The 26,174-nt window shown below is 38.2% G+C and overlaps 2 non-coding genes across 2 annotated transcripts; one reads left to right on the forward strand and one right to left on the reverse strand.

Annotated features, from left to right (window-relative positions):
* Positions 1–3,280: 3,280 nt before the first annotated feature.
* Trnar-acg (transfer RNA arginine (anticodon ACG)) lies at positions 3,281–3,353 on the reverse strand. Its single transcript has one exon. It is a non-coding gene; the product is annotated as a tRNA-Arg (tRNA).
* A 721-nt stretch (positions 3,354–4,074) lies between these two features.
* On the forward strand, positions 4,075–4,147 carry Trnar-acg (transfer RNA arginine (anticodon ACG)). The gene has a single exon. It is a non-coding gene; the product is annotated as a tRNA-Arg (tRNA).
* Positions 4,148–26,174: the final 22,027 nt, after the last annotated feature.

Genomic DNA, 26,174 nt, shown 5'->3' on the forward strand with positions numbered 1-26,174 from the left:
GCCTGATGGTTTTCTATCACTCCTTCAGGTTGGTGTTCGTACCACTTATTACTGCAAGGTAGCTGGTGTTTCTTGCACAGGCTCCAGTAGAGACCTTTTGCTACTGAATCATGCCTCTTTTTGTACTGGTTCTGTGCAAGTGCCGGACATTCGCTTGCTATGTGGTTTATGGTTTCATTTTTCTCACTGCACTTCCTACATATGGGAGAGATGTTATTTCCATCTATCGTTCTTTGGACATATCTGGTTCTTAGGGCCTGGTCTTGTGCCGCTGTTATCATTCCTTCAGCTTCCTTCTTGAGCTCTCCCCTCAGTAGCCATTGCCACGTGTCATCGCTGGCTAGTTTTTAGTCTGTCTCATGTATTATTATTATTATTATTATTATTATTATTATTATTATTATTATTATTAATATTAATATAGTAGTTTAACCAGACCACTGAGCTGATATACTGGTACTTTATCATTATTTAAAACTAAATATGATTTTAAACTAAGTAAATTCCTCAGTACTTCTCTCTCTCTCTCTCATAATTTTAAAGAGATGAAAACGTATCGGATCGAATAAGAACATATTTTGTAAATGAAATAAAAATTATGACTCGCAATATATATTGAATTACCTAAATAATGAAAAGGATATTAGTGTTATTTCATGATGCATATACTATTTATCAATGTGTTTTCAGGGTGTAAGAATGTAGTAAGAAACTAAGCATCCGGTTGTGGTTCAACTTGTTCACTGCAGTTCTTCTTGAATCTTTTAGTCTCCTCCTTGGCCTTTTTTATACATTGAATGCAAATCATACAAATGATATGAAAATGAAACTCCGGGATTTAAAACCAAATCCAAGGAAACATAACTGGGCTAAATATGGTCGGGAAACCGGGAAAGATAACCTTGTCGGTACCTCTTGTTATGGAACGTGAAATCGATATACTAGTGTTATGGGATAAAAGTCTCGAAGACTACAAACTCGGAATTTGACCATCTGCATTCCGCATGTCGTGTTTTGCCTATGAAGTTTATTATATATTATAATATATCCGCCACAATAGTTACTCGAATGATGCTTGAGACTTACGGAAGTCATTGAAAAAGTTGTTGCCATCCCGTTTGAGATCCTCAAATAACGTGGCAAATGAGCCTCATGTCTCTCGCTGTGCATTCAAAGGTTCCACCCAGGGGATTGGGATTTGTCTCTCTTTTTCCTCCTAAAATGTGCTCAGTAAAAGCACAGTGCACTCTTTCTTATCCATTGTGGTTGACATTACAGCCACCATAGACTGAGTAAAAACAAATCTCACGCCATAGAATTCTGCGTAACGCAGCTGTGTGCGGCAACATTAAAAAATCCATCGCAGTTTCTGCGGTGCGGCGAACGCATCTATCTGCAGCAACAAGAAGCATAGTGTGAAAGGGGCCTCAGTGAGGACTATAATGAGCCTATGGACCAAGCAATGAATGTAGATGGCACTCGTGTAGGAAATAGAGCGCTCCATACCTTCAAAATTATGAATCAACAGAAGTACAGATTTTATTTGCCTACTATTATAAAATGAGTAATATATTTGTGTTGATCTGTATTAAATAATTTATGTCATAATAATTGATAGATATTTTGTATTGGTTTTGTATTCGATATTTCTGTGTAATGGGGTTGCTGTAACGAACGGTGCCACCTCTCTTTGGCGTTCAGTTCACCACGTGCACTCGGCAGGTTAACTTCTCGCTATGAAGTCTGAAGAAGGGTTCAACGTTTGGAAGCGTAAATTGAAGTTTACGTTAGTGTTTTGGACATTTTAAAGTTGTAAATCCCTAGACTTTATTCATATTTTGGATGCCAGTGTACGAGGGTTCTCTCAAGAGATTGTTTATTGAATTAGCCTAGTGTGTGTTCTGGAGGTACCGGGTAAGGACGCTTTGTTTATTTTCACGTAACTACTTGAATTCTTGTATGATTTAGTTGTTCATTGTGACTGTATCATGTTGATGTCATTTTCTAATTTTCTGCAGTCATATTATTCATTTTGCAATGTTTTCATCAAGGTACTGATTCGAATTATCCTTCCTTTCAGTTCAAATGTAATACTGTAGTTTTATATGGAAAGCCAGTAAAGAAAAAACTTATATGTTGGTGTCAATTAGAACCCCTATTTGAAACACACCCTACAACTGGCACGGGGAACTTTCCCTGCTACATGAAGGGCGTAAATGAAGATATGAGCTCCCCCCTCAAACATATTTAAATTTTGATTGAAAGAAGGGGACAGTGACTCAGTTTCCCTGAAGCTTAATTTGCGATAACAAGTAGAACCTGAATACTGTAGTTAGGCGTAACAAGCATACTGGATTTTAAAACTTATTATAGCAGGATAGATTCACAAAATCATTTATAATCGTCTATATATCGGTATTCACTATTCAGATAATTAATTCTGTAACAGGCTACTTGCCGTTCATGATGATGTCCTCGTGATGATGATGAGGGCCCCAGATCAATATCTGTCTGTTTCTTAGCTTCAGATTCAGTGGCAGTGGCTCTCGCATCTGGTCTGTTTCTATTTCAGGTTCCTGAAGTTTTTCATCCAGTTCAGTGGCGGCAGCTTGTTCAGGTTCAACTTCTCTCTTTTCCTTGAAAAAAAAAAAATTGATTGCTGTGAGTTTGAGCGTTTCATGATTAGAGTGCAGCAGTATCAAATCCAAATTATTAGCTTAGTCAACAAATATACATAATTATACACATATATGTATATATATATATATGTGTGTGTGTGTGTATTCATATATATGTACGGTTTTCAGGCAGGAAAATTAGTTATATATTATCGTCGTATAATTATCCAGCCAAGTTCTCAAAAATACCCAAATCAAAAAAGCACAGATGTTGTTAACATCAGATCACCATAAAGACTGCTGCAACTTGAGAAGTTGAGACTCGAGACTGGAACGGTTGCTTACTCGCTTTCTGAGCTCCCTGAACATGACTTGAACCTGTACTTGGTACAAAGGGGCAGGGTGTGTTGGAAGGTGGAGGTCGTATTGTGGTCTAGTGTGACTAATAGTTCTGGACTAACCAATTCCAGCGTCAAGCGTCAACATCTTCAGGATGCAGCGTTTCCTACATGAAATGCAAGACTCCGACAATCGCAGGTGTAAGCGACTTACTAAATTCTTCCAAAAGCAAAACCGTCCATTGACACTGAAATTCCATATTAGTCATGCTGGCGATGTGTCGTCCCATGTGGCTGTGCGTGAACCAGTGTCTGGAGGAAAATCGACCTTGCCAGGATTCGAACCTGGAATCTTCTGATCCGTAGTCAGACGCGTTATCCGTTGCGCCACAAGGCCTGTTATCAACGAGGGCTTCTAAGGCGCGCACACACTGAACGACTGTCGTTATCGACCCACATACACACTATTTATACAGTATGAATGAACGCACCGATTTCAGCCTGAACAAATATTCTGTCTCGAGAAGAGAATCATCATCTCTAGTAGTAACGCGCACAATAGCGATATATCGGCAGACAAACACATACATTGAACGATCTGTGACAGACTTAGGGCTAAGTCGCAAGCCAGCAACTGATCGTAACAGATTCCCGCTGAAATCGTTCAGGCAGGAAGCTCCGCCCACTTTTGTATTCAGACAAGCCCATATACAGTGTTTTTGCGAACGATACAAACAGTCGTTCAGACAATCGTTCAGTGTATGGGGTCTTTTAGTATTGAGCGATATCTCAGCGCTTTGTGGGGGAGGGGGGATATTGACGTTTTGACATGGAATGGCATTCAAATTTTACAATTTCTGGGTACGTCGAAGACATGCGGTAATCATTTCTTCATCAGCTTTAAGAAATCACCAAATGCTGAGATTTCCTCATGTTGCAGAATCTTATTGTACTACGGGTATGTATTCATAATGCTCTTCTCATACGTCGTTTTAGGAAGCGAGTTCTTCCGCATCCATTTATGTATTACAGATTATGATATATTTGACGGCAGTTGAACAGTGTTAACCCGGATCATATTCCTGTTTTGAAAAATGTAAATATTCTTATGCTGCATCGGCCTTGTGGCGCAACGGATAACGCGTCTGACTACGGATCAGAAGATTCCAGGTTCGAATCCTGGCAAGGTCGCGAGGAAGTTTTAAATGTTTGCCAGAGATTGTAGCTACTCAATGTTCAGCCGTTATCTAAATATTTAACACATTGTATACACAACAGTGTTCAACCGTGTTTTTTTATTGTTACTAGAGTATTTTGCTTTGCAGATAAAGTACCTATACAAAAAAAACTGCTATGAATGATCAGCTCAGTCAAAATGTATACCAACGTGTAGAAAACTGGAGAGCCACGTATTACAATATTGGCAAGCATTCCTTGTTAACAAAATAGTAACCACCGTTACGCGATCTCCTCTCGGAGCATGTCTGACGGCATTTCTCTAGATCAAAATATGAATGGCCTTGAACTGCTGCGTCTCGTCTCGTCTCAAAACCCTACAATGTACAATAATAGAGTTTTAAACCCTCGCGCTAAGATTGCCATTGAAAGTACCACAGACGAATATTGAAAACATGCCCAGTAAATCCTGTTTGTGAGTTTGTTACCTATTGCTGACATCTTGGGTGTACAGAATGTGAGCAGGAATAAAGTAGTTGTAAGTTCAGCTCAGAGAACAAATTCTTGGAAATAGCAAGGCAATTTGAGGATAAGCAGATCAAGATAAGTGAGGTAGATAGTGTGAAAGTTGTGAATATAAGTACCTCGTATACATATGTATCGATAAGGAATGCACCCTTTGAATTGTCTGATGAATTGATAATAAACATTATGAGCAGGTATGGAAAATTGGATTCAATAAGAAGCATCAGATTCAATATGGGACCCCTGAAAGGCCTGCTGAATGGGATACGGACAATTGTCTGGTTTTAACTTAAGTATATTATATAATGGGCAGAAAAGAACCTGTTACAGATGCGGACAAGAAGGCCATCTAGTGAAAGATTGTAACATCGATATTAAGGAAGGAACTAGTATGTGGAATGAAAAAGACTTTCCTGATATAAGCAGGCAAAGAAATTATAATAAAGCAGAGAAGGATAATGGTGATAATAGAGAACACACAAGAGAAGGAAATAACATTGAGGGACAAGAGGTAAATGATAGATAGCCAAAGAGGAATTGATATTAGTGAAGATGAAACCGATGTATAGTACACAAATAGTGCAGGTGACAAAGGTCCAAGAGGAAATACTCAGGGAAACCAAGAAGGTAAAAACATAAATAAGGAAGAAGGATTAGACGAGGGAAATGAAGTTTATCGAATGAGTGAAGATAGTGGCGATGAGATATGTGCTCCTTTGCAGTTATCTCCTGATGAAGTTGTGCAAGTAGAAACAGAAGGAAAGGGTAATAAGAATAGGAACGGAGATAAAAGTCAAATACCAGTACGACAAAAATGGCAAGCTACTGTTAACGACAGTTCAGGTGTAAAAATTACCATTAAAAAGGACAATGGACAGTAAGGCTTAAAAGTATCGAATAATAGCGAAGGAGAATGTTTTGTTTTTGCTGAGTTGTCAAACCCCTTAAATGAAAGCCAGGATATGTTTGTTGATAATGTAGTAATAGATCATGGTCTATTTAGTGATCAGAACTCTGGTAAACACAAACATGAGGATGATGATAATAGTAATGGTAAAAATAAATGTTCTAAACTGGCTAAAATAGGTGAATAATTAGTATATATTTATTTTAATATATCCTTAAAAATGGCTTTAGTCACTGCTTCATTAAATATTTGTGGTTTAAATGAGCTTAATAAGCAGTTGAAAGTAAAGATGTTAGTTGATCAATATAAAATTGATGTATTATACCTTCAAGAACATAATATTAGAGATGTGGATAGGATAAAATATTAAGAGGACTGACTACTTTGAGGTTGTAATGAATATGCCTACTAGCTTTAAAGGATAACAATGGTAACATATTATTTACGAGGATATGAACCTCTCGTTATTGAATGTATACGCACCATCAGGCTCAAGTAAGAAGAGAGAGAGGGAGAACTTCTCTGTGGATATTTTGTATTATCTAAGGAACAACATATCAAATTTGATTTTTGCTGGTGACTTCAATTGCGTAGAGATGTTAGTACAGGTAATGAGAGGAATCATCAAAAGGTCTTAAATCTTTAGTACAGCATTTGGGATTGAAAGACGCTTGGTTTTCATTGAACAATATTCTCGAATATACGCACATCCTAGGTAATTATGCTTCAAGAATTGACCGTGTGTATGTGACTGACTTGTATAGTAATATCAAGAATTGTAAAAATATTCCATTATCTTTAACAGACCATAATATGATATTAACTGAATTAGTCTTAAAAATCGATGTAAAATATGAAGAAGAATGTGGAAGTTAAATGTTTCATTATTGGAGAGGGACGACTTCATGGAGAAATTTGAAAGATTACGGCACTTTTTAAAAAAGGAAAGAATTAAATACTCCAACATTATGGAATGGTGGGATATATTTGTGAAACCAAAATTAAAAGGGTTTTTCATAAGACTGTCTAAACAAGCTATACAAGAGAAGTATGGCACTCTAAAATTTTTGCTAAATTATCTTGAATACTTATCCATTAAAGCCTCTGTAGGTTACAATAAATTTGAAGAGATGAAGGCTGTAAGAATGAAATCAATAAAAGTTGAAATATGTGAAGGTATAAAGATTATGTTAAGGGCAGAAGAAAGAATAAAAGTAGAGAGATTATCTGCACATTTATTAGGTAAAGAGAAACTCAGAGGGAAGCGAAATAGTATTAGGCAACTGAGGTTAGAAAGCTGTGTGACGCTCCACAACACAGAGGCGATAGTCGGTCATGTAAAGGATCACTATGCAAAACTATTCACAAAGATGAATACTGATGAACAGATACAAGATAGTTTCCTTAATTGTATAGGGAGCACAATAACTGATGAGGACAATGAAATGTTATGTAGAAAGGTATCTGATGAATAAAGGCGGAACTCCTGGTGAAGATGGTCTTCCTCTGGAATTCTATTTAAAGACATGGAATGTAATTAAGTCAGAGTTCTCTGAAATGATTAAGTTTGCGATAGATTTAGACCTTGAATTAGGAAAAAGCCAAAAAAAGGGTATCTTGAAATTAGTACCTAAAAGTGGCGATTTATTGTGCTTAAAAAACTGGAGACCTATTTCTTTACTGAACACGGATTACAAATGCTTTGCAAAAACTTTGGCTAATGGATTAAAAAGTGTTCTTCATAAAGTTATATCACGAGAACAGTTTTGTTCGGTTAATGGAAGATCAATAGTGAAATGTAATACTCTAATTAGGGATGTAACTTACTATGCAAATGAAAATAATTTGGATTGTGCTCTAGTTAACCTGGATTGGAGTAAGGCTTTTGATAAAGTTAATTTGAGTTTCATGTTTAAAACACTCTCACGGATGGGTTTTAGTGAGTTGTTTATCATGAAAATTAGAATGTTATATACTGGATGCCTAAGTGCAGTTTGTGTAAATGGGATTGTTAGCGGCTTTTTTCCTGTTGAGAGATCCATAAGGCAAGGATGTCCTATGTCAATGATAGCATATATATTGTTTCAAGAATCTCTATACAGAACAGTTAAACAAAGCAATGAAATTGTGCCAGTGAACCTCCCTAATGGGTTCCAGTGTTCTGTTGTAGGTTTTGCTGATGACAGCTCAGTTTTTGTTAGTAAAGAAAGACGTATTAAAGTAGTTTTTAGTATTATAAAGCAATTTGAGCTAGCTACTGGTGCAGAACTAAGTAGAGATAAGACTTGTGTCATAGGTTTAGGTAATTGGAAGGACAAAAATGTACGGCCACTTGATTGGATACAACAGAAAAATGAGTGTATGGTATTAGGCATATTGATAACCAATGATTATAGCGAAATAGTAGATGAAAACTGGGATGCTTTAATCAATAAAGTTAAGGTAAAAATAAATATGCTTTCGACTCGATATAATATCAAAAGGCTATTCTTGTAAATTCGCATATTTTAAGTAAAGTCTGGTACATGTGTCATGTATTTCCATTAGGGAAAGAGAAAGCAAAAATGATAGAACAATCTGTTTTCCGGTATTTATGGTGTGGAACTTACCAACCAATTAAAAGGGATTCCTTGCATCTGCCAAAAACAGAAGATGGTATTGGGGTTATTAATGTGTTTTATAAAGCAGCAGCTATTTTAACAAATACATTCTTGAATATTATGTTATTTGATAGTTATGGACGATAATTAGCCTTATATTACACTTGCATTAGAATAAATTTGTTGTGGGTTGTAGAAGATTGCCTTAACATGTCTTATGTTGCTTCTCCTTTTTATAATATCATTATTGGTAATTATTAAGAATGTCTAATTTTCCATACGTCAAATATCAGTATTTGATGTCAACCCATAAGCCCATTGTAATTGAGAGATACCCGTTGCATAACTGGGGTAATATATGGAGTAACCTTGTATGCAAATTCGTTGACTCCTACCAAAGAAGTATTATGTATAGATTTTTGTATGAATCTTTGGCTACTAAGGAAAGACAAGATGTTGATTATTGCTAATAATAATTTTTGCAATAAATGTACGGAAAATTAAAATCATCTGCATATTGTCTATTTTTGTAAATATGTTAAAAAAATTTTGAAGTGGTTCCAGAATTTGATTCAAGAGGTATGTGATATAAAAGTTCAGTATCCAATAAAAGTATTGATGTTGGATTTCGATTATAAAGAAAAGAAGAAAAAAAATACATTGAATATACTTATTATTGAGTATGTAAATTGTTTGTGGTACAGCAGAGAAGAGGTGTTGCCAAGTCAAATCATTTCAACATTAGAATGTAAAATAAAGCACACAAAATGGATATTATCAAATGCATATGAACTTGAAAAACATTTCACAAGTAATTATGTGAATAATATTTGAATTCATATAATTAATGTACTTAGTATGTAATATTATTGTAATAATTATGAAAAGTTTGTAAATAATTAATTGATATTTGTAATGAAATTTTAATAAAAAAAAAAATATATTCCTACCTCAGCACCACCTGGTAGTACTATATCATTTTACAATTTACGTTAGCTGCATCTGAGTACGTTGATTACCGCTTCCCGGTAGCCGGTACAATAGAAGATCACTTTTGATCCGTATTACCCTTCCCCTTTACAATCATATCTCAGAGTTCTGACCGTTATAGACTCATCGCTGGTTACCTTTTCTTTCAGTCATAATGGAATATCGAACTCAAAGTCGCCGTCTCTGTGGATGTAATAATACAATAATCTCTACCTCGAGTATTTACATTATCATGGGGAGCAGCGGGAATCACAGACCGCTGACACACCAAGTGGTTTCAGTTTTCCCTAAGGAAACAGCGCATTCAAAACTACTTATTTCCTTGAAGGCCCGTCCACACTAGGAAACAAAGTACAATGTTTGCAAACACTTTTCACCGCATATATTTTTCTCATCCAGAATGGAAAACATTTAGTGTTTCTGTGTATATGTATAATGTATTATATATACACTTGTATAATGTATTATATATACCCATATACAATGTATATATATGTATCTACACGCACGTGCGTGTATATATGTATATATATATACACACACGTGCGTGTGTATGTGTATGTATACGTTTTCAATTCCGCCCGAAGCAAGTCAGCATGACAGGCTCCTTTGTTTCTAAAGATTTCTTCACGATCTCTATTTCTTTTTCTTATCCTTCCTCAAGTGCATTAAAATAGCCAAATGATTACAGAGACTACTGCACCGACAAGCAACCTGCCAACGGTCTGGACAGGAAACATTGTTTGCAAACAGTTTGAAAACTGTTTGCAAAAGATGTTTCCTAGTGTGGACAGGCCTTTACTAATACCAACACAAACTGGGATCATGAAATCAGGTAAGCTATAGTTCGAGGAACGAATCACACACTTAGGAATGAGCATATCTTGCAGCAACATTCTTCCTGTGGACTCGCTTCCCAAACAATGACTAATCATCCCTTTGGTACGGCGCCTGGAAATGCGTTTTCCCGTTAGAATATCGTTATTAACTATACGGATAGCCTTCGTTGGGGGTTGTGCCGTCAGTGCACCTCACGCTGTGCACTGTAGGCATTATTGAAGGATTTTCGCTAGTAGCAAGGAATCTCCTTCTTTATGCTATGATTCTATTCATATATATTATTTTTCTTCCGTTTTACTTTCCATCCTCTCCTAACCATTTTTTCTTTGTGCAATTGCGAGGTTTTCCTTAAAGTCTCAATTACCCGTTCAGCGTGGAATGATCTCATAGATCCCAGTGCTTGGCCTTTGACTTACATTCTATATTCCAATTCCAGTTACATGCGGATAGCATTATATAAAAATAGCCAGCTAAACATAATTTTAAGGAAAATTTGGAATAATTCCTATTAAATAGCTGACGAAAGAAGTATATATCAGTTTTCAAGAATACATTCAGACATAAAAAGGAATAGTCTACCCACTATCTCGCCTCTTATGTAATGACGTCACATATGGGCGGGAAAAGACCTAACTGGTGCACAGCACACCTTATTTCTAAGGTCGCCGATTATCTACTTGCAAAAGACTGATGTTCCGATACGCGACGCTGGAAAAGTGAAAGAGGAAGTTTGAACACGTTGCACTAGCTTAGCTATTGGTTCTCGAGATTGACAGGATCATTTAACCTTATAACTGCCGTTGCAATCAGAGAAAAATAAGTTTCTAGTTAATTCACAAACCAAAGCTGAGAGTGAGACGTCCACTTTTTAGCGACAAACCTTCTACAACGCCAAGATCTAGCAGGGTAGAAGTAGTGCAGATGGGTGTCGAAGTGTCGTATCTGTGAATTTTTTCTATGCTATAAGCGTAGTGATGACCAGACTAAGAAGACGGGAATTTATCTTGAATTATTCTTCATTCATATTGAATCATAAAGAAAATATCCAATGTTTATGATTTACAAACAAGTGTGTGAGGCGAATTCTCTTGATTTCGCAACAAATCCGTAATTATGTCGAGGTTAACACCTGCCGCCTAGAATGTAAGGTAAAATGTAAAAACTGAGCTAAACGCGTAATAAACTAGTCACCAAGTTGACGTGTAGGCTAACCATGAGAGTCAGTCTTTCCTTGGGCACTACGTAAACTACAGGTACGTGGCAAGTTCCTCTCCTCGATAAGCCGGTCACTCCTAGAAGCCATTGTGTAGCTATGCTGTAAGTATTATACAGTGTTTCTTCATGATTTAAGAGTAATTACATTGTTAGTTGTCTTGCTAGAAGAATAAATAGGAGTGGTGTTTTGTGTAAAGCTGTGTGATTATTTGGTGCAAAAATCTATTTTGTTGAATTAGTGTCCAGTTGTCTGAATTTAGTCATTGTCCACGGTGGATTGTTCATTCTTGATGCATAGTTTAATTTTGTAATAAAACCCTAGAAAGCATCGATTGTATCCAACCCCATTCCTATTTTGCAGTAGTATCACCCCTCTGGCCTTGCTGTTGGCAGAGGGCTCGTAACACCTGAGCCTAAACTAATTAAAGTGGCAAAAAAGGCCACAGGGAGAGAGAAAGGTTGGATTTGTTTGTTTGACTGTTTGCCTCTGCTGTAGACCTAGTTGATATTAAGACGAAGTGCCAAGCATCTCGTTACTACACTTGCCGTTTGTAGTACTTGTTAGAGCAAGAGAATCTCAATCCCGGGTCGGGACACCATTGATACTTGGTGTACGGTTTGTTCAAACCTGGTTGCTAGTTACCCCACACAACCAGACACCTGAACTTTCTTCACAAATCCAAAGCGACTGAATACTCTAAAGGTAACAGTGATCCCTTATAGAACCTATTAATCACTTAGGAAATCAGCCTAAGTTCATTAAAAGAGGTGAGAGGTAATCTTAATTAAAGGGTATCACTCCCTCAACAATTTTAAAAGAATGAGTACTTCCCTGTTCTAACTCACAATTACCACTTTATATTTCTACCTTAACAAAGTTAAAATGTATACTGGTTGTAAATAAAATACTCATTAAAATTTTAAACACAAATTTATTTCTAAATTCAAAAATTATAAGTGAAGTTCACAATTTCAGGAAAATTTACTATTATCTGAAAACAAACGTTTCATTATTTCTTGAATTAATCATTAAAAAAATAAATCAAAATTATACATTTTATCAAGAAAATTAAATAGTAAAAAAATTTGATTATTCAAGTAGAATTCAAACTAAATCAAAAATTAAAGTTGAACAGAAATTTAATTAAAAATTAATTCAAGTTTTAGATTAAAACAATTATACAATAAGAAATATTCAATTTAATTAAACAAAATGAGGATGCAAAAAGAGAATAATATGGAAAAGCAAGAAAAGCCATGACAGTACAAACATTAAACACTTAAAATGGACGTGTCAAAAGAACAAAATAAAAGGAAAATGTATAAAAAGTAATCATTTTATCCAACCACTGTAAACAAAACCTTAAAGTGCTCTTAGAATAGAATGAATCGTTCTATGGGTGTGAAAATGGTTGGTGCCTCTTGTATAGGTGGGCACCCATACACATTCATAACAAAAATATGGTCTTGTCATCTCCGCGACTTCACGGAGGATTCCGCTCCGCACTAATCTATTTATGAGTCTACAAGCCCTCTTTTGACAAATTGAAAGAGATAAGAGTTACTTTATCGTGATAGTAAAAAGTTTCATAGCAAAAGGTACTGCAAATAAAATGAAATTATATCGTTTTTATGGAAGAATAATTCTTACATCATCTTTCTGTAGGAATCTCCCTCACGGCTGCGTCTCTCTCTCTCTCTCTCTCTCTCTCTCTCTCTGCCTTACGTATGTCTCAACTAGGAACTATATATTATTTAAACATATCTTTAAATATGGGAATCTGAACATAAAAATATACATTTTACAAAATTATGCATAGTTTCTGAGGGGAATTAATTGTATTACCAAAACCATAATTGCATTACGAAACCCACAGCATAAGACTATGCTTTTCGTAATCTTCCTGAAAATGTATATTTTATTTGTAGCGTTTCTTTAACCCTGGGATAACTTTAGTATCTGAAGTGAATAATGTTGAATCATTTTTAAATATTAAAAAAATAAACAATTGACAATATTACCATTCTTGAAAAGTTTATAATTTATGCATACAATATACCATAGCGTATTTTTATAAGTTCATTTTTACAAGTGTCACTTTAATGAAAATAGTCATCTCTCCAAAGGCCAATAATCCGGGTAGTATAAAAGTGCATCCCAGCAGTACAGTAAAAACATATGAACACACGTCGGCAACTTGCTCTATTTATTACATGTTATCACAAACAGGTTGGGACGAACGTTTGACAAATGCTGGATAATTGCATAAAGCACTGGTGGAGAAGTAGTACCAATAGGTCGTTGACATGTATTTTACCTGTTTGTGAGGTGTGAGCAATCTGGCGTGTACGAAAGCGCGGATCCTCACGTCATAAGCGCATCATGTTTGTCACAAAAGAGCATTTTTATTTACATCTACCGTCTGTTGCCCCCTGCTGCTAGCACTTGACAAATCTTTCAAGATCTTGAAAAATTAACTGAGTTTGAAATAGAAATAGGAAAATCTCCGATATCTTGAAAATTATGTACTGAAAGCCCTGAAACAGACAATCTAGGGAAAAGTAAAAGCAGGTTTCGATCAGACAGCCACTTAATATTCTTGTCACAACTATCTGGTCAGGTATGCGAGAGGTTTCCTTTAGAAGGAACACGGAGCCAAAGGGAGCAACAAGTACTGAAAGACTGATGAAGTCCATCATTAAACTAGACACTTTTACACCTACACACTTTTGTGTTACAGCGTGGGTCCGCAAGAAGCCGCCAGAAAATTGACACGGTGTGAGTCAAAATGGCTGTTATTTGGCAGCGTGCAGTGGACCCGTGCGGTGTTTTACAGGCATGTTACAGTATGTTGTTGCAGTGACATTGCGGTGTCTGGCGCAGTGTTACGGCGTTGGTGCGGTTTTATGGTGAGGGTTCATGTGCCATGGCACACCCTCTTGTGGGTTTGTTACTCCGTGTAGCGGTGTGTTGCAGGTGGCTTGCAGTGTTGTTGTGGAGTGTGCGCACATGTGCACGAGACACAACATGGAACGCTGCATGATTGTTGCACCTGCACCGTGCCACACCGTGTCGGATATGAACCAGGGGTATATATAGAGGCCTGCCAAGCACATCCTTCATTCCACGCCCAGCCAGCATGCATTATAGACCTCCACAGCCTCTCACCCCAGGAGACCCAGATATTTTTGGTAGCTGTCCTGTGTCTCTGTGCAGTCCAGGTCATCGACGAGTTGAGAAGAAGTACTACAGTGCCACACCCACCTGGACAAATACTCAGAATGGACAGCAGGGCAGTGCGGATTTGGGCTCTGAAGTGGCTGACACAGCAACAACTATATGGAAACTATGACCAGCTGCTACAAGAACTTCCTACGCATCTACCCTAAATTGTTCAAGGAGATGGTCGAAAGGCTGACACCCATTTTGAAGAAGAAGGCACGAAAATGCGGAATGCTCAAGAGGTGGGACTCAAGTTGCAGTCACTCTTCGCCACCTGGCAAGTGGGAACAACTATCCAAGTCTCCAATATAGCTTCAGAGTCTCCAAGAGTTCCATATGCCGGCTTATCCCATTAGTCTGCCAAGCCATTATCGACGCCTACAAACCAGAAGTGCTGAAGTGCCCCAAGACAGCAGAAGCATGGAACGACGTAGCAAAACAATTCGCCTCAATGTGGAACTACTTCAATTGTGTGGGAGCCCTGGATGGGAAGCACGTCGCAATCAAGAAACCCAAAGATGGAGGATCACTGTACTTCAATTACAAGAAGTTCCACAGCATCATCCTCATGGCCCTCTCTGATGCAAAATACAGGCTCCTGTTCGCCGACGTTGGTGCAGAAGAAGGTGCTGCGGATGGAGGAACCTAGCAGAAGTGCAACCTGGCTAGGGCCATCACATACAATCGAGCAGGACTCCCTCAAGACAAAAATCTGCCCAACGACGACGAACCCATCCCCTTCCACATACTCGCCGACGATGCCTTCCCTCTCAAGTCATGGATGATGAAGCCCTGCTCCCACCAATCACAAGATCCCCCGAATGACCATACAGCTACAGATTATCTCGCGCTCGTCGTGTGGTGGAAAACACATTCGGCCTGATGCAGATGAGATGGCGAGTCTTCGGGACAACGATGCAACAGGATGTAAAGGTTTGCAAGAAGATAACTTTGTGTGCATTTGTCATGCACAACCTGGCACTGCAACGCTACCCATATGCTGGCACCGACGTCGACAATGAGCACCAACACCATAACGGCGTACCAGGTATACTTGGAGGCAGGAGTCGCTGAACCTCAAGGAATGACTCATGGCAAGAAGGGGACCGAACTACACACGTCGAGCAAAGGCCATCAAAGATTACCTGGCCCAGTACTACTCATCGGATGCAGGCGCAGTTTAATGGCAAGAGCGAATGGTGTTTCCCCGAGGACGACCAGCTACTGACGACTAGAGGACCCAAAGAACTATGTAAAACCTAACCCAACCAATGTACATAATTATAAATAAAGATCATTATATACTTATCATTGTTTAATACTCCCATACTTTTGTATTGTCCTAAGATCTAATAACAATATTAATATAATAGAGAATATTGGAATGATGATTGTTACATATATAAAATGATGTTGGAAAATAATGAACTGAAAGTAATAATAACATAATCGACAATAATGAGACAAATGAGAAGCAAAAATACTTACTAAACAAACATGAAAAGCATAGAATGTATGAAAATGAAGTTGTGACTTGTTTTATATCATAACATTTTCAACTGAAAATATATATTATCAACTGAAGTCAGTATGACTTTAGTCTGTTACTGATTTTTCATTGTTCCCCTGTTAATAACCATGTCCAGTCAATGTTAATTATTGTTTCATTATCATTTGTATGTGTTCATGTTCATTTGATTATGTTCTAAAAATTTTATTAGTGTTCTTTACCTTGTATTTTATTATATCATTTGATGGCCCCATTTATGTCATATTTCATATTTTACATATCATATATTTCATGTTATATTTCCTATTACATTTCTTCATGTTATTATTTTATGGCCATGTTATTTCATTATTCAATTTCATTTTACCCAATCATATCATCATGTATATTGTCATGACAAATAAATTAAGCATCATTAAGGAAAATGTAAATGCAAGTCAATATTTCAAATGAAATTGAATAATGAAAGAGCATGGCCATAAAGAATAATAACATGAAGAAATATTACAGGAAATATAACATGAAATATATCTGAAATATGAAATATAACATAAATAGAACTCCGAAAATAACTTGAACTATAAAATGAAATGTAACATGAAATAATTAGGGCCATCTGAAATATGAAATAAATAGAACTCGGAAAATAACTTGAACTATAAAATGATATGTAATATGAAATAAATAGGCCCATCAAATGATATAATAACATACAAGGTAAAGAAAAATAATATAATATTGAGAACATGATCAAATCAAGATGAACACATACTGAAAGAATAATTAACATTGACTGGACATAGTTATTAACAGGGGAACAATGAAAAATCAGTAACAAAAAAGACATATTGACATCAGTTGATAATATATGGTATTTGCAGTTGAAAATGTTATGATATAAAACAAGTCACAACTTCATTTTCTTTCATTCTATGCTTTTCATGTTCATTTTCTTACATTCTATGCTTTTCATGTTCATTTTCTTACATTCTATGCTTTTCATGTTTGTTTAGTAAGTATTTTTGTTATGTCCATCATTTGCCTCTCATTTGTCTCATTATTCTCAATTATGTTATTATTACTTTCAGTTCATTATTTTCCAACATCATTTTATATATGCAACAATCATCATTCCAATATTCTCTGTTATATTAATATTGTTATTAGTTCTTAGGACAATACAAAAGTATGGGAGTATAAAACAATGATAAGTACATAATGATCTTTATTTATAATTATGTACATTGGTTGGGTTAGGTTTTACATAGTTCTTTGGGTCCTCTAGTCGTCAGTAGCTGGTCGTCCTCGGGGAAACACCATTCGCTCTTGCCATTAAACTGCGCCTGCATCCGATGAGTAGTACTGGGCCAGGTAATCTTTGACGGCCTTCAGTCGACGTGTTTAGTTCGGTCCCCTTCTTGCCATGAGTCATTCCTTGAGGTTCAGCGACTCCTGCCTCCAAGTACCTGGTACGCCGTTATGGTGTTGGTGCTCATGGTCGACGTCGGTGCCAGCATATGGGTAGCGTTGCAGTGCCAGGTTGTGCATGACAAATGCACACAAAGTTATCTTCTTGCAAACCTTTAAATCCTGTTGCATTGTTGTCCCGAAGACCCACCATCTCATCTGCAGCAGGCCGAATGCGTTTTCCACCGCACGACGAGTGCGAGATAATCTGTAGCTGTATAGTCATTCGGTGGGATCTTGTGATTGGTGGGAGCAGGGCTTCATCATCCATGACTTGAGAGGGAAGGCATCGTCGGCGACTATGTGGAAGGGGATGGGTTCGTCGTCATTGGGCAGATTTTTGTCTTGAGGGAGTCCTGCTCGATTGTATGTGATGGCCCTAGCCAGGTTGCACTTCTGCTAGGTTCCTCCATCCGCAGCACCTTCTTCTGCACCAACGTCGGCGAACAGGAACCTGTATTTTGCATCAGAGAGGGCCATGAGGATGATGCTGTGGAACTTCTTGTAATTGAAGTACAGTGATCCTCCATCTTTGGGTTTCTTGATTGCGACGTGCTTTCCATCCAGGGCTCCGACACAATTGAAGTAATTCCACTTTGAGGCGAATTGTTTTGCTACGTCGTTCCATGCTTCTGCTGTCTTGGGGCACTTCAGCACTTCTGGTTTGTAGGTGTCGATAATGGCTTGGCAGACTAATGGGATAAACCGGCATATGGAACTCTTGGAGACTCTGAAGCTATATTGGAGACTTGGATAGTCGCTCCCACTTGCCAGGTGGCAGAGAGTGACCGCCAACTTGAGTCCCACCTCTTGTGCATTCCGCATTTTCGTGTCCTTCTTCAAAATGGGCGTCAGCCTTTCGACCATCTCTTCGAACAATTCAGGGTAGATGCATTGGAAGTTCTTGTGTCCTTCGCGGTCCTCCTTGTTCAGTTCTTATAACAGCTGGTCGTAATCTCCATATAGTTATCGCCATGTCAGCCACTCCCGAGCCCAAATCCGCCCTGCCCTGCCGTCCTTTCTGCGTATTTGTCCAGGTGGGTGTGGCACTGTAGTACTTCTTTTCAACTCGTCGATGACATGTACTGCACAGAGACACAGGACAGCTACCAAAAATCTCTGGGTCTCCTGGGGTGAGAGGCTGTGGAGGTCCATAATGCATGCTGGCTGGGTGTGGGATGAAGGATGTGCTTGGCAGGCCTCTATATACACCCCTGGTTCAAATCCGACACGGTGTGGCACAGTGCATGTGCAACAATCATGCAGCATTCTACGTCGTCTCGTACATGTGCTTGCACTCCGCAACAACACCGTAAGCCACCTGCAACACACCTCTTCATGGAGTAACAAAGCCATGGCGTATGAACCCGCACCATAAAACCGCACATTGCTGTAACACTGTGCCAGACACCGCAACGTCACTGCAACAACACGCTGTAACATACCGCACAGGTCCGCGACATGCCGCCCAATAATGGCCATTTTGACTCACACTGTGTCAATTTTCTGGCGGCTTCTTGCGGACCCACGCCGTAACTGCCCGTAACACAAAAGTGTGTAGATGTAAACGTGCCTTTACTCTGAACTTTCCTTCTTTAGTGTCTGAGCTTCAGCTTGATGACTTACAGGAAGAATGGAGGGCCCTTATTTGGGTAAAGGAGACATTACATCCTATGCTTTTTCAGGAAGTACCTGAATTTCGGCATTATTTAAGGAATATAGTTGATAGAAATGATCAGTCCAAGTTTAGTTTATTGTCTGACTTCAATGTGTGGCCTCCTTGTATTACTGCACTCTCAAGCTTGTGTTGAAAGAACATTTTCCCAATTAAATCCGGAGAAGAAGAAACAAACACCGCTATTTTGATGGCACGATTTGTCACGCTTTTTGAACTTGGTTTCAATTCTGGATCCTCGCTCTCATAATACACCCAAGCAATTGGTAATCGAAGCATGTTTGACATACTTTCCGTAAGAAATTGCTACAGTATCCTGGTAAAGGAGAATGTGCAGCCGGAAAGAACAGGCGGGAAATGGCTCAAATGCAACAAACAACCATAATAGTCATGTGAAGTGACTTCTTGTGTTTACGAGAAAGTTTCCAATTAGCACTTTTATAGGTTGTTTTCTGAAATGGTTGGAAAAGAGTCAGAATTATTTTGAGAAACCGTTTCGTGCTTGACCCACACTAAAGTCTGCCCAAACGGAATATACCTTAAGCCCCTCCCACTTTTCTGCCAATGGTCATTCAAATAACATATCGTACGATTCTCCAGGCAGCAAATCAGTCAGTCTCGTCCATGGAGGGTATATATACACCTGGAGTTGTGATATCTATACCAGTACTAGCAAAGACCAGCCAGCTTTGCAGATAAGCCCCGCCCACTGCACGCTTGTGATTGGCTAGCTGTCGAAGGGGGAATGAAGTCATACTAGTTAACAGTCCAAATGAATTGATTACCAGTACGAAAGATGACTCCGTTCGGTGATGTTGAGTTTCGTGCATGAATCATAACACCACAGATTTGAGTTCCCGGAGTTGTGAAGGATGCAATTGATATCTCCGATAAAAGATATGTATCGTTATGAAGATCTTGGATCATTTGGTCCGTGCACCCTAGATACATACGTATCATGTTTTTGTTTTGTTTTTAATTGGTGTTGGCCTGCATAAGGGATCCGACAGACCACTTTAATTAAAGTGAAGCATAGACTTATGCAGCCAGTTCCTGCATGTCAACTGTTAATATAATTGAGAAATAAGGTGTACGCGTCAATTTCTTATATTTTGAAGCAATGTCAAGACATAGGCCTACACATAAAATTCTTATATATTGAGACAATGGCAGGGCATGAGCCTACACGTCAATTTCTTATTGTGAATAGTCTTCCGCCTGTATCTGTTGGAAATAGAGTAGCTTATAATTAATATAGTAGTTTCAACTCCACCATATAATGTAAATGCATAAAGTGGAATGTAAACTTATACTAAGCAAGAGCACACACAGATACATGCGTAGCTGGCCAAATCTTAGACTGCCTCAAACTATCAAACTGCTTTCAATGAACTAGGTTGAAAATATATTTACTAAAGGGATAACACATTACATTACTCTGACGAGTAAATATACGTAAGGCTGCTATAGAATTTCTATGAAAATGAAGGCTATGATAGGAAGACATGGTAAGATACTTATCAAATTAGAAAAATATATGATAGCTGAAAGTTATGCTTGAGATGATCCAAACCAGTCTGCGAGTAGCCCATGAATATTTTGGTTTTGGGGCCATTCTTGTACAATCTCTCTCTCTTTCTCTCTCTCTCTCTCTCTCTCTCTCTCTCTCTCTTTATGTTAGGAGAATACTAGCGCAGACTATATTCATAAAGATCACAATTACTTAAAACAAATAACTAAATTTCACTTAACAAGCGTAGGCTGATAATTCTTTACGCCAGTATTTATGAATAGGTCTACGTTTATTCTGCAATGCTAGGATATTATATGAAAATTTTTCGAAGACACTACAAGCACCATAACAGCAGCAACAGAAAATAGAATAACCACAATAAAACGGCGGAAAATAAGATGGGCCTATAATCCAAATGTCATAAGCTGCGTAAACCGACAAAAAGACATATGATTATGGGACCTTATAAGTCTACGTCATTTTTTTATGATCCTATTATTTCGAAAGAAGTTAATGCCCTCAATAAAATTCACAGCAATTGTGCCTTCTCTGCCAGTAAGGAATTTGGCACTAAGAGGGCACATAGAAACATTGTCCTCGCCATCGAATGACAATTTTTTTAAAAGAAGTTGAACTGATGGCAAAATTTGATCCTATAATGCAAGAGCACATTACCCGTGTCCAAAAAGGGACCTCCAGTCACACCAGCTACTTTGGCCACCACATACAAAACAAACTCATTGAGCAACAAGACCATTTCAGCAATTGTGAGCAGCATCAAGCAATCAAAGTTTTTTCAATAATTCTAGATTGCACTCCAGATATCAGCCATACTGAACAGTTGTGATTCAGGTTGTGTCATTTGAGGGGAAGCCCCGTATAATGGAACATTTAAGGGGGTTCTTGGAGGCAGAGGAGTCAACTGGGCAACATTTGGCATCTCTGGTTCGGAAGAAACTGGAGGAGTTAAAGTTCCTTTCATGGACTGAAGAGGACAATCATATGACAATTGGTCCTACATGAGGGAAAGAAACAAGGGTGTTCGATCCAGGCTCCCAGAAATTAATCCCAGAGCTCTTTTGTTCCATGTGAGGCTTATTCTCTGAATTTGGTTGTGTTGATGCTGCTAAGGATTCTACTGATGCCACAAGTTACTTTGGTATACTGCAGAAGCTTTACAACTTGTTTTCAGTCTGCACACAATGATGGGCCATTCTGAAAAAAACATGTGAACATCAAATTGAAGATGTGGTCTGATACATGATGGAAAGCAAGATCAAGAGTGTGGAGCCCCAGAGATATCAAGCAGCTGCTGTGAGAGATCCATCAATCGAGGTGAGGGACCTCATCAAAGACTCAGTAATAAAGATTGAGGCCCAATCTCTGTCAGAGGAGGTTTGGTCAAACCGCTTTGCCATTTGTTCAGTTGTGTGGTATGACCTGATGTGCCAAATTCATCATGTGAGCAAGTTGATACAGCTTCTAACATGCAAGTTGATGTTGCAGCAAATCTCCTAACGAAAACAGAGAGGGGTTTCCACAATTACAGGGATACGGTTTTGTAGCTGCACAATGGCAGCCAGAGACATCTGTGAACAAATGAATGTGGAGGCTGTGTTAAAAGAAAAACGGTCGAGGTCCACAGAGCGGCACGTCTCCTACGAATCATTTTATGAGCCCTTGACTGGCTGATACCTTGAAGAAGTTGGAGGTGACATTCTTTAATGCAGTGGTTGATGCTGCAACCTTAGCCATTCAAGAAAGATTTTCCAAGTTGCAAACTGTGGGAGAGACGTTTGGAGCTTTGTCACACTTCCAAAATCTGACATTCGAGAAGCTGACAAAACAGTGCGAGAACCTAAGTATTACATTACAGTTTCAGAGACATTCTGACTTGGATTGCAGAGAGCTTGCAAAGAAGCTGAAAAACCTTGCCTGACTTGTCATCAAAGACCATGTCCTTGCTTGAGCCAGTCATTTATTCATGAAAGAGCTCTCTGAAATATATCCAGATATGTGGACTGCTCTCAGAATTGGTATCATTCTTCCAGTTACAGTTGCTGAAGCAGAGAGAAGCTTTTCAAAACTCAAACTCATCAAATCCTACCTGAGGTCAACAATGTCACAGGAGCACCTTAGCACTCTGGCCATCCATCAGTATAAATCACACCATAACTGAGCAAATTTCCTATGATGAGGTAATTAATTACTTTGCATCAAATCAAGGAAGGTTAGAATCAGGGCTTATATATATATATATATAGAATTAGGCCTAGGCCTAATTACCTTATGCCTAACCTTGTTAACAAGTACCTGCAGGCCTTTATCTATAAAAGAACTTGAAGTAGGCTCATTCAGTAACACATAGCAGTTTCTAAATTGGTAACCTTGGCAAGTAATTCACGAGAGGAGATTGATTTAACTCAAAAGATCAGCTAATAAAACCTTAAAATATACTTCATTATCAATACCAACCAATAATTGTTCCTTCAACCTTCGGTCAAAATCACTATCAAATTCACACTGTTGAGCTAACAATTTTAGTTCTGCATAATATTCCTTCACGGACTCACTACTTTTTCTTCTTCCTCTGTAGGAAATCACACAATGCTCTATGAACTTGGTTTTGTTATAAAATGCGACTTTAGTTGATTTACTAGGTCATCAAATGGAACTGCAGACGCAATTTCGGTGCTGTTAACTTACAAATCGTGGAAATGTCTCTACTCCAACTGAAGAAAGCAACAAAGCCCTTTTTGCTGTCGCCTCTGTTACTTCATTTACTTCACAATTCAGAAAATAGATCCAGCCAACAAGATAATTCCAACTTTATCTGGGTTAAAACTCGGGAAATTGTCGGTCTCCTTGCTGCTGCCATCCTTCTGACAGGGTATGGAACTTCGGTAGTCCCCAACAAATACAGCTGAATTCAGGCTACTCGAATACTGGAGTCTGGACGTTGGCCAGGCCTAAACTGGTATGCTAGGCTAGATACGGCCGGCTGTCGTTGGTACACTAACTCTCCTTCAATGTGACATACCTCTTCGTACACTGGGTTCTTCCTCGTCGCCACTGTTGCATTCTTGTCCTTTAGTACTTAGGTCCTCAGAAGACAGGGTGGTCATTCACGTACTTTATTATGGTATATCAATTACAAGTAAGGAGACCCATGCTTATGCTGGCTTCCCAGTTCGTGGATGGCGGGAGATTTTTACAACAACTCCCAGAAGGTTCAACATAGTAGAATGAGAGAGTAGTGTTTCTCAATACATTACAATATATATAATATATATATATATATATATATATATATATTCAAACTGTAGGAAATTAAAAGTAGTTTCATGAAAAGGTATTTTGTATAAAAGTCATAGATCTTAGAAGGCAGTTGTGCTGCAGTGCAACCTATTTTTTTCAAAGTGTAGCAAAATAAAATTGGTTTAATAAATAGATATTTTCCTTGCAAGTCACAAGTTTTATATGGCAGTTGTGCAGTAGTGTAATTTATTTATTTGTTCTTTTTTTTTTTTTTTTTTTTTTTTTTTTGTTAAAAGTGTAGCAAAATAATAAAATGTATTTTGTGAAAAAGGTATTCTTGTCCTTAGCATTGGTGGATTTTAAACATGTGTTGGCGGACGGGAACAATGAACGGGGGGGAGCGGTGAAGGCGAGGTTCGCCCAGTGCCGTCATGTAAGCCAGGACTGCCACTGGGTAGTGACAGTAAGCGCCAAGTTTGAGACTCATTTGCGCATGTGATTTTGTGACGTCACACAAACCGGTCGAGCGACAACTTACTGATGTAATCAACCATAGGGATTACCCTGAAATGCGATTGAATAAAATTGATATCCCTCCTTAGATTTAAGAGATGAATACGATTTTGTACATTTGAAATATTGCCGTTCATGTGAAACACGATATTGGAGAAATCGAATTGGCGAAATGTTGCTCAAATAAGGTTTTTTGTGTACCTTTTACACTGACGGGATCATGGAGACTGATGTCATGGGATTTTTCCACGGTTTTTTTTTTACACTTCCTTGTTTTGGCCTTGTGCGTATTTGGAACCTCGTTATTAATTGTTTTAAAGCTGATTTCCTTCATTTTTTATCATAAAATCAAGCTATGTAAATTTAGCAAAATACATGAACTGAAAGGCAGACTCGCGTGAACAGGCAACTAACAAAAGAAAATCAACTTGAAAACAATTCACAACGAGGTCCCAAATGCAAACAAGGACAAAACAGGGAAGTTTAAAAAACCATGGGAAAAAATCCCGTAACCTCAGTCTCCAGGATCCCGTCAGTCTAAAAGTTTCACACAATTAACCTTATTTGTGCAACATTTCACCTATTCGATTTCTCCAATGTCGATATTCACATATACTACAATATTTCATGTGTCCAAAATCGCATTCATCTCTTAAATCTATGGAGGGAGTTTATTACATCGCATTTCAAAGTGTAAAAGGCAATTATCCCTATGTTTACATCAGTAAATTGTCACTTAGACTGGTTTGCATGACGTCACAGATCATGGTCAGTTACATCAAAATACACTGGACCTGCATATGGGACTACCTGTTGTTTCTATATCGTGGGATACTGTACCTTGAGCAATATCAGCTTTTTTAACTCTTTCGGTTACTGTATGAATAGGCTCCCTTTAACAGGAACGAATGAAGAAAGTGAATTTTCCATAATGTTCCCATTCTTTTTAATTAACAAAGATGAAAACATTTTCACAGGTGCGTGTTTTTCCTTTGAAGGAGAAAGATATTTTTGAAAATACATTTTAAATCTTTGATCAGCGTTCAATGAATAGGCCTATCTTTGATTTGCGGGGGCGACGACGACGGTTAGATTAAGCCAGCTTTGCTCTCCAACAGCCCGTAACTGGTGATGGATGTAGCATTTTTCTCTGCAGCATACCACTCGGCTCAATTTAACCACTGGGCCAGAAATGGAATATTTTAGTGAAAGATAAAGTGTTAAAGAAGCACGTTCCAGTAAGTAGGAGAGCGTGGGAAGGAAAGGGTAAAATCTGAGTTGGAGAAGAAGCTTGGGAATCAAGTTGAAGTTCCCTTAGGATGTGGTGACTGTTAGTTATGTGGTGAATGGATGATTTTTTGCTTATACTGGATAGCTGTATGCCATTAGATATTATTCACTTAATAGTGGCTAATATAAGGTGAGATGTTACTCCTCTCTGTAGCCTAGCAGTCGTTTTGATATCTGGAGAAGAGGGACAAGGATGGTATTATTAAGTGAGGCTGCTGCTGTTCGAATTGAACAGCAGATGTTTGGGTTTGAAGGTTTGGATGAGGTGAGGTTGTATGCAGCTTAGCAGTGTCTCTGTCTATAGCTGTCATGTAAGTGTTATGGAACTTTCACTGATTGCTTTGGGAACTCTGTTGGTACTGTCTTAGCTGTCAGAAGGGGACGGAGAAGGTTGTGAGGAATGGGTCTGGGAAGGAGGACTGTCAACCTTAGAGGTGGACAGGGGGTTAGGACTGGAAGGAAGGGAAGAGGAAGGCTCTGTAGCACTTGGCACTATTTCTCTGGGCACCGACTTTC

This window comes from Macrobrachium nipponense, chromosome 19, assembly GCF_015104395.2.
Source record: "Macrobrachium nipponense isolate FS-2020 chromosome 19, ASM1510439v2, whole genome shotgun sequence".
NCBI lineage: Eukaryota > Metazoa > Arthropoda > Malacostraca > Decapoda > Palaemonidae > Macrobrachium > Macrobrachium nipponense.